At 34.6% G+C, this 14,719-nt stretch overlaps 2 long non-coding RNA genes across 2 annotated transcripts in view; both read right to left on the bottom strand.

Moving 5' to 3' along the window:
- Positions 1-14,719, bottom strand: part of LOC113884541 — an 854,339-nt gene that overhangs the window by 580,646 nt on the left and 258,974 nt on the right. The gene's annotated exons all lie outside the window — the stretch shown is intronic.
- On the bottom strand, positions 1,955-2,345 carry LOC113884542. Its single transcript, XR_003508903.1, has 2 exons — positions 2,174-2,345; positions 1,955-2,064 (listed from the first exon to the last, which is right to left on the bottom strand). It is a non-coding gene; the product is annotated as an uncharacterized LOC113884542 (long non-coding RNA).

The raw sequence follows: 14,719 nt of genomic DNA on the forward strand, positions 1-14,719 counted from the left end.
ACTGACTTGAGAAAACACATTTTGGTAAGGATCTATGAAACTAATTTTGTGTAACCAATGGCCCTTCAAACAAAATTCTGCACATAAGGTGGTTTCTGACAAAACCAAACATACTCTTACCATACAATCCAGCAATTACAATTCTTGGTATTTACTCAAAGATTTGAAAACTATTTCCACACAAAAACCTGCACACAGATGTTGTTATCAAGCTTCATTCCTAACTGACAAAACTTAGAGAAAACCAAGATGCCCTTTAGTAGGTGAATGGATAAATGAACTGTGATATAGCTACACAATCTAACATTAGTGCTAGAAAACAAATTAACTATAAAGCCAGTAAAAGACAAAGGGAACCATGTATACTGCTATGTGAAAGAATCAAATCTGAAAAGATTAATTACTGTATGATTCCAACTACATAACATTCTGGAAAAGGAAAAAATCTTAGAGTAAAAGGATCAGTTGTTGACATGGGATGAGGGTAGAGAGGGATGAATAGGCAAAGAAGCTTTTCTTTTTTGTCTTTATTTATTTAGGGCAGTGAAATTAATCTGCAAGATACTCTAATGGTAGATACAAGTCATTATCAAGTTTTCCAAACCTGTAGAATATACAATGTCAAGAGTCAGTCAATGCTAATGTAAATTATGGACTTTGGGTGATAATGATGTGTCTATGTAGATGTAGGTTTTTCAACTGTAACAAATGTACTGCTGTGGTTGGGGATGTTGATAATGGGGGAAGTTATGCACGTGTGGGACAGGGGATATATAGATAATCTCTGTATGCTCCTCTTAACTTTGCTGTGTACTTGAAACTACTTTAAAAATAGTCTTTTTAAAAGTCTGCAAATAAGACCTAGAGAATATCTTATTTGGTTAGAAAACATCTTAATTCAAATAGCAATAAACTATAATAGTTGATCTAAAAATGGTGATTTCCCAGAATGTTCATCACACTGAAGTTTTGATAGTGTAAAGTATAATAACACCCATCACTAAGGAAATGATAGGTAAAGTGTAAATAACAATATTTTGTAGTAGAAACAATAATATACATTCAGCATGAGAGGTAGAACTTTCAAACACAGTGCTGAACAAGTCTGTACTCAAGAGTATCAGGAAAGGCACGATAAGAAAAAACTTAGATTATGTTGAAAGTGAAAAAGTGAAAGTCACTCAGTCATGTCCAACTCTTTGTGACCCCACAGACCATACAGTCCCTGGAATTCAAAAGGCCAGAATACTGGAGTGGGTAGCCTTTTGCTTCTCCAGGGGATCTTCCCAACCCAGGGATCAAACCCAGGTCTCCTGCATTGCAGGTGGATTCTTTACCAGCTGAGCCACCAGGGAAGCCCATATTTAGCAAACATATATAAAATCCTAATCCAGGAACCATATTAATATGGTAAACTGTTAATTGACTTGTGAGGAAAAGAATGGGCATGGAGACTAGGAATAAAGGAACAAACTATTAAAAAACCAATGCCTAGTAAAAAGAAGAGATTTGTGGACATAGGTCAATCATGATAGCGCCCCAAGAACTGCAGACTCTCATTAACACAAATTTCTGACTCTAGGGTCAAAACAAAAACAGAAAGGATATTTCCTACCATTTAATCTGTGAAGATTAATTTAGAAAGTGTATTTAAAGAGCTTAACACAACTTAGCATTTAATGAATATTAAATAAGTGTGAACTATCATGGTGTTATAAGTATTGTCATTAATATAGATGGTGTTTTTTTTTTTTTCTCTTTAATGGGCATTTTCATCAAAGCCATTTTTCTCCAAAAGTCCTTATAAAATTGAATATTATATAAGACAGTTACTATAAAGCTATGATTTACTTTTAGAAACATAATATGCAATTTATCTTAATATTATATTGGTTTGCCTAGGACCGAGAAGGAGAGGTGTTGGAAAAAATTCACTTTTATAATGAAACAGGAGTTAATCTTTATTAGTGAGTTTGTTTGTTTGCTTTTTCATATCTTCAGACATTTTGGAATCTGGAAGGAAGGTGATGTGGCTTGATCTTACTGGATTTCACTCTGCAGTTCCTGAGATCAGGGAATAAGATGAGAAATAAACAACTTTGTAAATTCAATCTGTAATCAAAGGTGATTTGCTTCAGGTTGATTTTCAGAAAAGCAAAACCTGCAGTCTTACCCCAGTCAGTCAGAAATAACACAATGAGGCAATTCTGTCTGATGGGATCCAGGCTGGATGAAATCCAAGGTAATACAATGCAGCATTTCCCAGAGCAGAAAGCTTGGTTCATCGTGCCAAACAATGGCAGGATCGGTGGCTCTTGTTCAGAGGCAGCTCTGCCAGTTTTGCTTTCGGGAGGCTCTCTGCTGAGTACAGAAAACACCTGCTGCTCAATAATTAACTCCTCCCAAACATCAGGCAAGGCAGCAGCAACAGTGACCTCTTCTGCCTCTCCCAGTCTCATTTCCCCAATGTGTTTTCAAGCCTGTGTTTGCTTTTTCTAGGGCAATTACTGTCTATGTATGCATCGTCGCTCCTTGTCCTGCAGGTTCTTCCACAGGCATTTTTGTGTTCAATGGTTACTCTGGATATACTTCACACCTTTTCTGCATAGAATACCAAGCACTGAACAGGATGCATACTAATATTGTCTAAATGACTTTAATAAAACCCATTATGAAGAAGGTAGAGTTGAAGGAAGGGAAATAATATTAAATAAGTGAAGAAAAAAGATTCAGCATCTTTGGTCTGGTGATTTTAGGTGGTAAAACACACAGGATTTAATCTTAGAGACACAGTTGGAATCTTGGCTTTACTTCCTTCTTCATAGTTGACCTTACACAATTAACTTAAAACCTCTACATCTCAGTTTACCCAGTTATACAGTTGTACCCAATGCTGCTAGAATAAAAGTAAATGATGTTATCTATGCAGACTGATGATCATAACACCCAGAATGGGAGAATCAAATAGGTATTGTATTTATAAACCAAAAGAACAAATACCACTAATTATATACAATATACTCTTTTATTTAAGTAATTGGAGAAGGAAACGGCAACCCACTTCCTTTTATTTAAGTAATTGGAGAAGGAAACGGCAACCCACTTCGGTATTCTTGCCTAGAGAATCCTGTGGACAGAGGAGCCTGGTGGGCAGCTGTCCATAGGGTCACAGAGTTGGACACAATTGAAGCGACTTAGCATCCGTGCTTGCACTGGAGACAGAAATGGCAACCCACTCCAGTATTCTTGCCTGGAGAATCCCAGGGACAGAGGAGCCTGGTGGGCTGCCAACTGTGGGGTTGCACAGAGTCAGACACAACTGAAGTGACTTAGCACGCATGCATTAAGTAATAAATAATAGAACAACCACTACTATATCCATTACTATCTCTTGGTTACTGTGATTTTGCCATACTTTCTCAAAAGGCATAGTCAATAACTCTGCCCCCAATATATCATCTGGCTTTTTGGCACAGTATCAGTCAAGGAGTAACTTTAGGTGCCCATGAAATTCATTAATATGCCATTAATATGGAATTTGTTCTCAATTGCATGGCCCCCTTTCAGTCTGTTTGCCCTTAGTTTTCAATATTTCTAGGTAAATTAGAAATAAATAGATGTTCCCTGGTTCTCCACTGAGTCAGTCAGTCCTGGTGGCTTAGTCAAAGAGATAGTATACAAATTCTACAAGTTATTAATGGATCTACTATGTTAGGTATACCTTGTAGCCCTTCCTAAATAATCTCACACTCATGTGAGTTGAAAGTATTGCAAATGAATAATTAAAGGATAATAAAGATATGCATAAAGAGCTATGGAATCCTAAAGAGAATGGTAGGCTACTTGAGGAATACAAAGAACGTTACATAACCTAAGATATTCAAGATTAGAGGAGAAGGACATTTATACAATATGGCAGAGATGAAGTAAATTATCATCAGAGAGGAAAATATGCAATCATTAGAGCAGCATGGAAAACTAAAACAGACATGAGCATCATAAAGTCATCTGGACTAATTCCTCTCATTCTACATGTCTCATCCCCCATCAAGTAGCCATTAAATTGCATCCACTTCCCTCACTGAATTTATGTATTTCTGTAAGAGATCTGAGTTGCAGTTATAAGTTGACATAGCAATGCATCTTGTGGATATTTATGTAAGCAAATACGGATTTTCATGTTTCTTCTCTCCATTGCCAATAGTTTGACAATTCAGAATTTTTAAACTCTGGACAATTTAGTAGTCATTTAAAGTGATACTCTAATAGACAACAGCATTATTGCACATGTGTAATAATGAGTAGAGGCTTCCCTGGTGGCTCAGATGGTAAAGTGTCTGCCTACAATGTGGGAGACCAGGGTTCAATCCCTGGTTTGGGAAGATCCTCTGGAGAAGGAAATGGCAACCCACTCCAGTACTCTTGCCTGGAAAATCTCATGGACAGAGGAACCTGGTGGGCTACAGTCCATGGGGTCACAGAGGAGAGTGTGGTTAGGTATTAGGAACTGTGGAAGGAAATGTAAACAGAAATCTTAAAAAGGAGGTTGGGATAAAAAATGAATGGCATAATAGCATATTAAGGAAATAAGGCACATGGAATAGAGGGCCATCGTAAAGAATGGCTTTGTGTATCAGGTAGATGGATTGATGACATGGAACAATAATTGGAGTATAAAAGAGTGGAAAGCTGCCTGGCACTCTGTGACAACCTACACAGGTGGGATGGGAGAGAGGAAGGAAGTTCAAGAAGGAGGGGATATATATATACACAATTGTGACTTTTTGCATTAGTGTACGGAAGAAACCAACACAACACTGTGAAACAATTATTCACCAATTTAAAATAAATAAAAATAAAAGATCACTAAGAGATAAACATAAAAATCTAAGAATCTAAGAAATATTTCACCATCGCTGAACCACTTCCATGTCTATAAGGATAAAACAAAAAATCATTAGATCCAGAGTAATGTGAGACTTCAAATTTTCACTACTGGTCAAAGAAATGTCAACTCTATTTACTTGGGGAATAAACGTTGTTATGTATAACTATCTAAATTTTCTTTCCTCGGGTAAAACTGGATACTTGCTGAAAGATTTAGTCAATAATAACAATAAGCACACACATAACAGATTTAACTCAGCTAGTCAAGCCCATAATTAAAATGCAAAAATCTAGTTACCCTGAAGCTACAGGAGATGGATCCATACATTATAAATGATGACCATCAGGTAACAAGTACATCATTAATGGATAAACTAAACCTTTTTGGAAAAAAAGAATTTTAGGTTGTTAAACACATCAGTATATATCTTAATACCTTTATGCTTATAATTCTAAACATCATAAGATTTAAAATCTTATTAATTTGATCAGTGTTATGGTATGAATGTTTTTGTCTCCTCAGATTCCTTTGTTGAAATCCTAACCCCAGGTGATGGTAGTAGAAGGTAGGGCCTTAGGGAAGTGATTAGCTCCTGAGGGTGGAATCCTCATGAATGGGATTATAGCTCTTATAAAAAAGATCCCACAGAGCTCTCTAGTTCCTTCTATCATGTATGGATTGAAGAATTCTGCAATCTGGAGAAGGATCCTCGTTCAATCACACTGTCATCCTGCTCTCTGAGTTCCAGACCCCAGAATTGTGAGAAATGAATTTCCAATATTTATAAGCCACCCTTCCGTGGTATTTTGTTATAGCGGCCTAAACAGACTAATACAAAGGCTTTATATAATTATCAACTCATCTGACAGGAATTAAATTTACATTTAGTCATTCAACATTTGTTGGGTAATTATTATTTGTCTTAACATCATTGCTAGCCCCAGAAATACAGCAATGAACAACATAAATAAATGCCCCTACCATTCTGGACCTTATGTTCTATAAAAGAATTATATGTAGTATACATAAAAGTGAAGTAGCACTTAAGTGCTCTTTAAAAGGATGGCTACATGTTAATAGTTTAGACTTTTAAAAGAAGTACTATGATATACAAATTTTACATTTCCAGTGAATAGATGAAGTCTGCTCCAAAGTGGGAAAGGAGGAATTTTCAAATGTTTCTAGGACTATTGAACTTTTAAGATGCAGTCAAAGGCTTCTGTAAGCATATATCTCCACACTATTCATAAATCCATAGACTCTGAGTACTTCTTCATCAGTCTTTATACTTAATATATTGGTTTAGCTATTATAACAAAAAGCATACTGCTTCAGTGTGATTTTGAGTACAGATCTAGTCTTTAACAGGCTCCCAAAACTACATTACTATTACATATTTTTCTAATGTCAACTGAAGTAGAGTTGATAATGAAATAGAAGGTTTTATCTACCTGCAAATGCACCCTACAGGTAATTCCAGAGACTGTATAAAAAACATTCCAAATTACAGAGTGGCTGGTATTTTGAACATAGGTGATCCTGTCTACTATCATTAATCAGGTACAAAATAAAGTTTAAGTAGGAGAGTGGGGAGTTAATTCAAAGTCGTCTCTTTCATCTTGTATCCATTAGTATTGACTCAGAATAAAATTTTGCATAAACTATACTTTGACCTCCTAATTTTATACATCTTACCAAGTGATTTAAAAGTAATCTTGGGTGTATGTGGGATCCCAAAGTATACTTTTTGTATATCTGCATTTAGGTATATTTATACATATATATTTTTAAGATAAAAATACCACTTTCTAAAACAACATGTTTTTATAACACTTCCTGTTCCTCACATGCAATGGCCTAGTTCAGTTTTGATACTAAATTACAATGGAACATTTTTCATGTTACAAACTCTTAGAAGAAATTCTGTAATTATACTGTGAACAGATTTCTGAGACTAAAGTGTTAATTTCCTAAATGAAAGTTAGGCCTGAAAAATTATCCTATTAGATCAATACAAATGGAATGAATTAAGCTCAGTGAAAGGTAGTCAGATTTATATCCAGCTTGAACTCACATTATAAAATAATTAATAAAAACTACATGCATATGTAATCATTGTTCAAGAAACATAATAGTAATATGCTGCACACATTTCAGAGTAGAAATTATAGCAAATCTCAAGGGGCAGATAGATATTGCAGGGCTTGCAGCACTAGGGAATTCTAAGAAAGTATGGCACTCAAGACAGTGTGACCTAATGGATTAAAATAATTATTTTCCTCTCCTAAAAAACATAATTATGACAAAATACGATAACTGGCAAGTATTGTGTGTGTAGCCAATTTTAAAAACATGTTTATGCTTTTCTTAACAGAATTTTTTGCCTCTTTAAAAGGAATGTCTATTTACACATGATTTGTCATTGAGGGTAGACAATATATTAAACTGAAAAACCCAGCTTACTGCTGGTGGGTATGCGAAATGGTACTGTTACTTTGGAAGATAGTTGGGTGGATGGTTTTGAACAAAACTCAACTTACTCTATATGATCCAGCAATCATGCTCCTTGGTATTTACCCAAAGGAACTGAAAACACATCCACACCAAAGCCTGCACAAAGATGCTCAGGGCAGCTTCATCCATAACTGCAAACATTCAGAAACAACTAAGAGTTCACCAGGGAAATTATTAGATAATTTGTCAATAGAATATTATTCAGTGCTAAAAATAAACGAACTGTTCCCCATGGAAAGAGAAAATTTAAATGCATATTACTAAAGGGAAAGAAGTCAATCTGCAAAGGCTACATGCTATATAATTTCAACTATATGACATTCTGAAAAACTCAAAAATTTGAAGACCATAAGGAGATTAGTTGTTGCCAGAGGATGGGAGAAAGGAGTGAGGAATAGGTAGAGCAAAGAGTTTATTTAAGGGAGTGAAACTCTTCTGTATGTTATAATAGTGGATATGTGTCATTATGAATTTCTCCACACCCATAGGATGTTAAACACCAAGTGTAAATGGTAATGTAAGCTATGGATTTTGGAGGATAATGATACATCAATGTATGTTCACCAGTTGTGCCAGTGATGCTGGGGGATGTTGATAATGGGGGAGGCCATGCATTTGTGTGTGGGGGGCGGGTCATGTGGGAAATCTCAGTAACGTCTACTTAGTATTACTGTGAATCTAAAACTATTTTAAAAAACCCTAATTCTAAAAACAAAGTCTATTTAAAAAAAAAAAAAAACTATAACAGTAAGAAAACAGATCAGAATATAGCAATGAAAAGCACACTTATAGTCCCTACTCTTCATGCTATCTTCTGTACAAAACAAACAGCAAGTGAAGAAACCTCATATCTATTTTGAACCATCTATAAAGGCAAAACTATAAGAATGTAAGCAATTAGCAAATAAAGAGACATCTACAAAATCAAGGATACACTTCTTTTCACTATGAACGTGAATTATAAGAATTCTAAAGTTTAATAATCAAATTAATTGCTCAACTAGAAAAAAATTGTTTACAGAAATCTGGTTTACACTTATTTAAGTGCTAAACTAAGCACATTAACAGAGAAAGATGGTGTTTGTGCACACTCATATCTTTGTTTGCATATGAGTCTCTTCAAATCTTACTAATCATTAAGCAGCTATGAACATGGCTGGTAGTGGGGAGGGAGGAAAGTATAGATTCCTATAGAAGATAAAATAACTTTAATGTACTATGACCTCACTTAATTGGAGATTAAAAGTTGAATTCTAGTCCAGCTGGGCTGTATTCTGGCTATATGATTTGAACACGACTTGTCCCCATTGTGATCTAGAAAAAAATTTGAGGTTCAGGCCTTAACTATTGCTGCTTTGATCTATGATATTTTAGGTTCAAGGTCAGGGAGACAGTCATTTTCTATAGTTATTCCCTAATTCCAACACCCAGCAGAGATAATGAAGCTCCAAAATGACAGGAAAGCCGAGTACCTTTGCTGATTTCTAGCAGCAAATTGAATCAGTCAGAGTCTACCTGAAAACTGCTTGGCTAAAGCTGATTTCCAGAGGTAACGTGAGACACGACAACTTGAGACTGCCTAGCGATCATCTGATGACACATTAATAAAGGCACTGAAGCTTTATATTATTCTTACATAGAAGAGGGCTGTAAGGCAAGGCTCCTTGTAGGTTATTTTATATTTATCTCCAGATTGGACAGGTCTAATGATATTTCTTATATATGTATTATTCCTAATCTATTTTAAACTCTGAAGAATTAGTCAAATTTCCAATTACATATGGGCACAGTACTTGTAAGCATTTTTTCCTTCAAGGTCATACAAGCTGGAAGGGTTATATTCATGATTTGATCCTGCTGGATCAAAAAATCAAGGATAGAACCCCTGTGGGTAAACTGTTTGCATATATGTGTGTATGTGTATAATACTGGAATGCTTCTTTTCTCAGATACTACACTTTCTAATATCAATGGAAATTTCATAATTGGTGGTAGAGTCACAGTCCTGATATAGCAAACGTAATTGTCACTTTAATTCTTCATAGTGATTAATTAGGGAAAGAATCAGCATCCTATACTTGCCAAATTCAAGGTATTTATTCTGAATGCTTTTATTATTTACCATTTACTGTGGATTTATTGTTCCACAGCAGTTGTGTTTTACATATTTGCTTAAAAAAAAAAACACTTGAAAGGAGAAAAACAACTTTACAAACTTTTAGTAGAAGAATTAATTTTCTCTATGGATATTATAGGTGGACCATTCTCTACCCTATTCAATTTTGCATTTTCATGAGAGATTTTGGGAGATTTGTTAGGAAAAATATTAGAAAGATTTTTGCTAAGTTTTTCACCCAGCATTAAATAAATGTTTTTACCCTTTCTAAGTATCAAAGTAACTATTCCATCATTTTAAAGGAAGAGATACCTTGAATATGCAATAAAATGGTTAGATATCTGGAGATCATTTAATTTTCCATGTCATCAAGAATTAAAGTCATCTGACATTGGAACTGGAATTTACTTTAATAATGATGCTCTGAAGTATGGAAGAGAGGGAAAGCAATCATTTGCAGGGTCCACAGACTTCAGAAGAACTGCAGTGGGGGATATAGAGGCTACATTATCTCCTGAGAGTTTGCTACTGCCAGAGTTAATTCATAGAAGTTTGTTTCTCTGCAGAAGCAGCTTGAAAGGATTTGAACAAAATAATTCCATAGAGTATCCTTTCTGCTATGCTGCAGTGCACAAGTTCTAAGAAGGAAAAAAAAACTCACTGTGGGGTGTTGACAGTACTAAGCTTTTCAATGTATTTCTTTTAAGCAGGACTTTACTCTGTTCCTGTCAACTGTACATAATACAATTACCTAACATTTATTGAACATTCATGGCTAAATTTATTTTAGAGATAAAGTAACACAGGATAAACAGGACCCAGAAACATGATCAAGTGACATAGTAAGCTTCAGAGTTCATATTCAAATCAGTCTGATAAAAATTCAGATCATTCTGATGCACAATCAATATTTACTCCTTCTCTATGTCTGTCTTTGTGCTGTCAGCACAAGTATAGTTATTCCCTCACTGGAATACTTACTTATCAAATGTATCTTTTCTTTAAACAACCACTTAACTTGGAAAAGTGTTTATTTTCCGTGTGAAAGCAGTTCCTGTTTCTGCATTAAAAAGACACTTTAAAGCAGGGTACCTCACCACTCTGCAGTTTCACAAGAATAGTACAGAAAATAATATTATTTCACAATAATAATGATACAGAATAATAATAATAATTTCACAACTGTAATTCTCCTTACAGTTTTTGAGTGTGTCCAAGCATCAAGAAAGATTAAAATAATCACCACATATATATGCTCGCTATGCTGAACCTCCAAAAACCTCAGAGCATGAGTTTTCTGTCAACAAAATGTATCCTCGGGCACTGCATTTCACTTTTTACAGACAGGGTAAGTTCAGAAATAAGATGTTTGTATCAGTGCCAGAAAAATTACCTTCTATCCTATAAATAAATGTATTTAATTAAGATTTTTTTTTTAAAGAATTGTATTTGTCGCTAAATTTTTAAGGATGACATATGAACTATTAAATGACATCACATCTTACAGGAGAAATGAAAATTCTCTGTGTCATGTAAGCATAATTATAACCTTAGTATATAAACTACATAGCAATGATTTAGCCAATTTTTGGGGAAATCTCAAAGAATATTCAAACCACCGCACAGCTGTACTCCTTTCAAACACTAGCAAGGTAATGCTCAAAATCCTTCAAGCTAGGCTTCAACAGTATATAAACCAAGAACTTTCAAATGTATAAGCAGGATTAGGAAAGACAGAGGAACCAGAGATCAAATTGCCAACATCTGTTGGATCATAGAAAACACAAAAGAATTACAGAAAAACAGCTACTTCTGCTTCATTGGCTACACTAAAGCCATTGACTGTGTGGATCACAACAAACTGTGGAAAATTCTGGAAGAGTTCGGAATATCAGAATACCTTACCTGCCTCCTGAGAAACCTGTATGCAGGTCAAGAAGCAACATTTAGAACAGAACATGGAACAACAGACTGGTTCCAAGTTAGGAAAGGAGTACATTAAGGCTGTATATTGTCACCCTGGTTATTTAACTTTTATGCAGAGTACATCATACAAAATGCTTGAAGGCAGGAGGACAAGAGGATGACAGGGGAAGAGATGGTTGGATGGCATCACTGATTCAATAGACATGAGTTTGAGTAAACTCTGGGAGTTGGTGATGGACAGGGAGGCCTGGCATGCTGCAGTCCATGGGGTTGCAAAGAGTCAGACATGATTGAGCTACTGAACTGAAACAATCTTCTAAATAGTCCCTTCTGTTTGGGGATTCACTTAAATTACATATACTTTACATTTCCTCTATCAAGATTTAAAACTAGAGAAGATCAAATCAAGTTCTGGCATTGATCTTTATTCTAAATCCAAAGATTTTGAAAAGTGGAAGTTTGAGAAATGAGATTAAGAAAGAAGAATCATCAATTGCATGTGATAAATAAAGGTAGTTAACTACTGATTGACATCTGTCAAGCCAGGGAATGAGAAGACTGGGTGAAATACAAATAGTTCTATCAAAGTGAGCTATTTTAAATGCCAAGTATAATTAGAACTAGAACTTCAAGATTTTGTAATTGTCATACTCTCAAGAATTACACTGAAGAAAATAGAAATGACTTCCTGTTAGGACCTTGATTTAATATCCCATGGGAAGATTGATTTTCACATTCATGGATGCACTGATAATTATATAAATTGAATAATAAAGGGCATCATGGCACTCTGAGGGGTTTCTGCCAAGAGTTTGTTTTAGAAATATTTGTAAAAACATACCTACTATTTCCTCATACCAGTAGCAGAACTCAAGTATCAAAAAAAGGTCCCAATATTCCACAGTTGGGAGAATCCACAGTTAAATGTTTTAAAGATATCATGATAACCTTAGATCCCCAAAGAGACATGTATAATATACAAATAATACTAAAATATAATTTCAATGGGTTTTCATTATAATTAGTAAAATAGATCTCATGCAAAACTTTCCATCCTTGTTCTTCCCTCTGGTAACAACTTCTCCAATGCCAATGAAACAACAAAATATTCAGATTTGCTTTTGGAACTTGAACCATACTACCTTCACTTGGATGAATAAACAATTATAACCACTTTAATCAAGCCTGATACTACATTATCATGTAAGGATAAATCTCATTTAACTTGAAATGTGTTGGTTTTTATTCAAGATGTCTGTGTAGTTACATAGATGTGTCTTCTATCCTGTCTATAATGCTGCTGAAATAAAATTCTAAAAGCACAAAAAGGAAAAATTAATCGTGAAGAGAAGAAAACAGTGTTCTTTTATCAGTAGAATATAAATTCAACAAATTAAGATAAAAAGTGTGTGGAGCAAGTTAGTGAATCAAGTCTGTAGAAAAATTAAACTCAGAGATTAATAAGAAGATCCAGTGAATGTGGACCACAGGACCCTCCTGAAAGCTTTGCAGCTGAGTAAAATGGACACTTCTACAGAGTGGTTAAATTCTAGTTTTAATTGAAAGTTTGATACTTAGTTTTGAAGATAAGGTATCTATATCAGTGTCCTTCCTCAGTCACTTTTCCACAAAACAAATGGCTCTGCATTTTTCCAGGTTTTCATCTATGGGTTTAATAACGCCTTTGGGATAAAAAGAGGCAGTGAAGAGACATGTGGATTTGATATTACAATATTTACTAAAGATGGCCTAAAAATAAAAAGATATAAAAAGCTTCAAAATAAAGGTCTCTAAACTACTTCAAATGAGTCAAATCCAGTTGTTATGCTGAAGTTTTTTTCAGATTAAACCTTTTAGTCAGTTTTTACTTCCTTTCAAAGTGCAGTTTATTCACAGTAAAGGTGCACAATTCTTAAGTTCATAGTTTGATGAATGTTTTTTTACCAGTGAATCCATGCTGATGTTTTATAAGTCCTAACATCTAAGAACTTTTTGGAAAATTACTGAAAAATGAAAAGATATTCAAGAAACTTAGAAATTATATGAAATTCAAATTCATTCTCTATTAATCATTTTCCTGGAACACAGTCATACCAGTTGTTTATTTAGCGTCTATGGCCACATTATCACTACAATAGAGAGAGAGAGAGAGGGAGACACTCTATGGCCTGCAAGTCCTAAAATATTTACTTACAAAAAAACATTCGCTCATGCCTTCCTCACAAGGCATTAAGATTGAAAAGAAAAAGCCATAGAATGAAATATATTTTTGATATTTTGTCAGGAATATCTCACAAGAGATTCATTCCTAGAAAGCATAATAAAATCCTACAAATAAAAAATGAAGACAACTTTCCATGTGCAAAAATTCAAAGCAGTAGTCTACAAAAGAAGGTATATAAATGAAATGTATAGAAAGGCTCTAGATATCTTTACTCATTGGGAATGGGGGAAAAAAAACCCACAGCAGAATGGTTAACAAGAATATATCCAGATTTCTTGGTTTATGAGATACATACTCTTGACCTATCTGCATACTACCAGAGAATATAAGCAAATGGATCTTCATCTGTGTTCATAGTTAAGTACCATAGTTCCATGGTAAATTTGAATAATAGTTACCTGTTTACTACTTTTCTCAGGTTTTTATAAGGTATATTTTCCCCTTTCTCATCTGAGATCTAACCCATTACTGGGTATCATTCTAATTCAGTTTTCATGTGGAAGCATATCTTACGGGCTAAGTATTTGCCATAATTCCCATTGCTGGAGTAGGTACCGAACAGAAGCACTTGTAGATAACTAGTGGCCATGTACTTTGGGTTTAATGCTGATTTTTCTGAATATATTCCAAGAGTATATATATATTCTGAATGTGTATGTTGTCCATGGGGCTGCAAAGAGTCAGACATGACTGAGTGACTAACATTTTCACTTTTCACCTTTACTTTCTGAATATATCATCTAACTAGAAATGTAGAGTAAAACAGTATATATGATAAGAATCAAAACTGCCACTTATTAACTAGCTATTGTGTTCTTGACTCTATGCTTAAATAAAATAACTGCTTTTAATCCTAATGACAATATCATGACTCTTGTCATTTTGGTCACTAAGTCATGTCCAACTCTTTTGTGACATCATGGACTGCCATCTCCTTCTCCAGGGAATGTTCCCAACCCAGGTATCAAACTTGAGACTCTTGCTTTGGAAGGTATGTTCTTTACTACTGAGCTACCTGGGAAACCCATTATAACTCTATTTCTGTTTTAAA

This window comes from Bos indicus x Bos taurus, chromosome 26 (genome assembly GCF_003369695.1).
Source record: "Bos indicus x Bos taurus breed Angus x Brahman F1 hybrid chromosome 26, Bos_hybrid_MaternalHap_v2.0, whole genome shotgun sequence".
Lineage (NCBI taxonomy): Eukaryota > Metazoa > Chordata > Mammalia > Artiodactyla > Bovidae > Bos > Bos indicus x Bos taurus.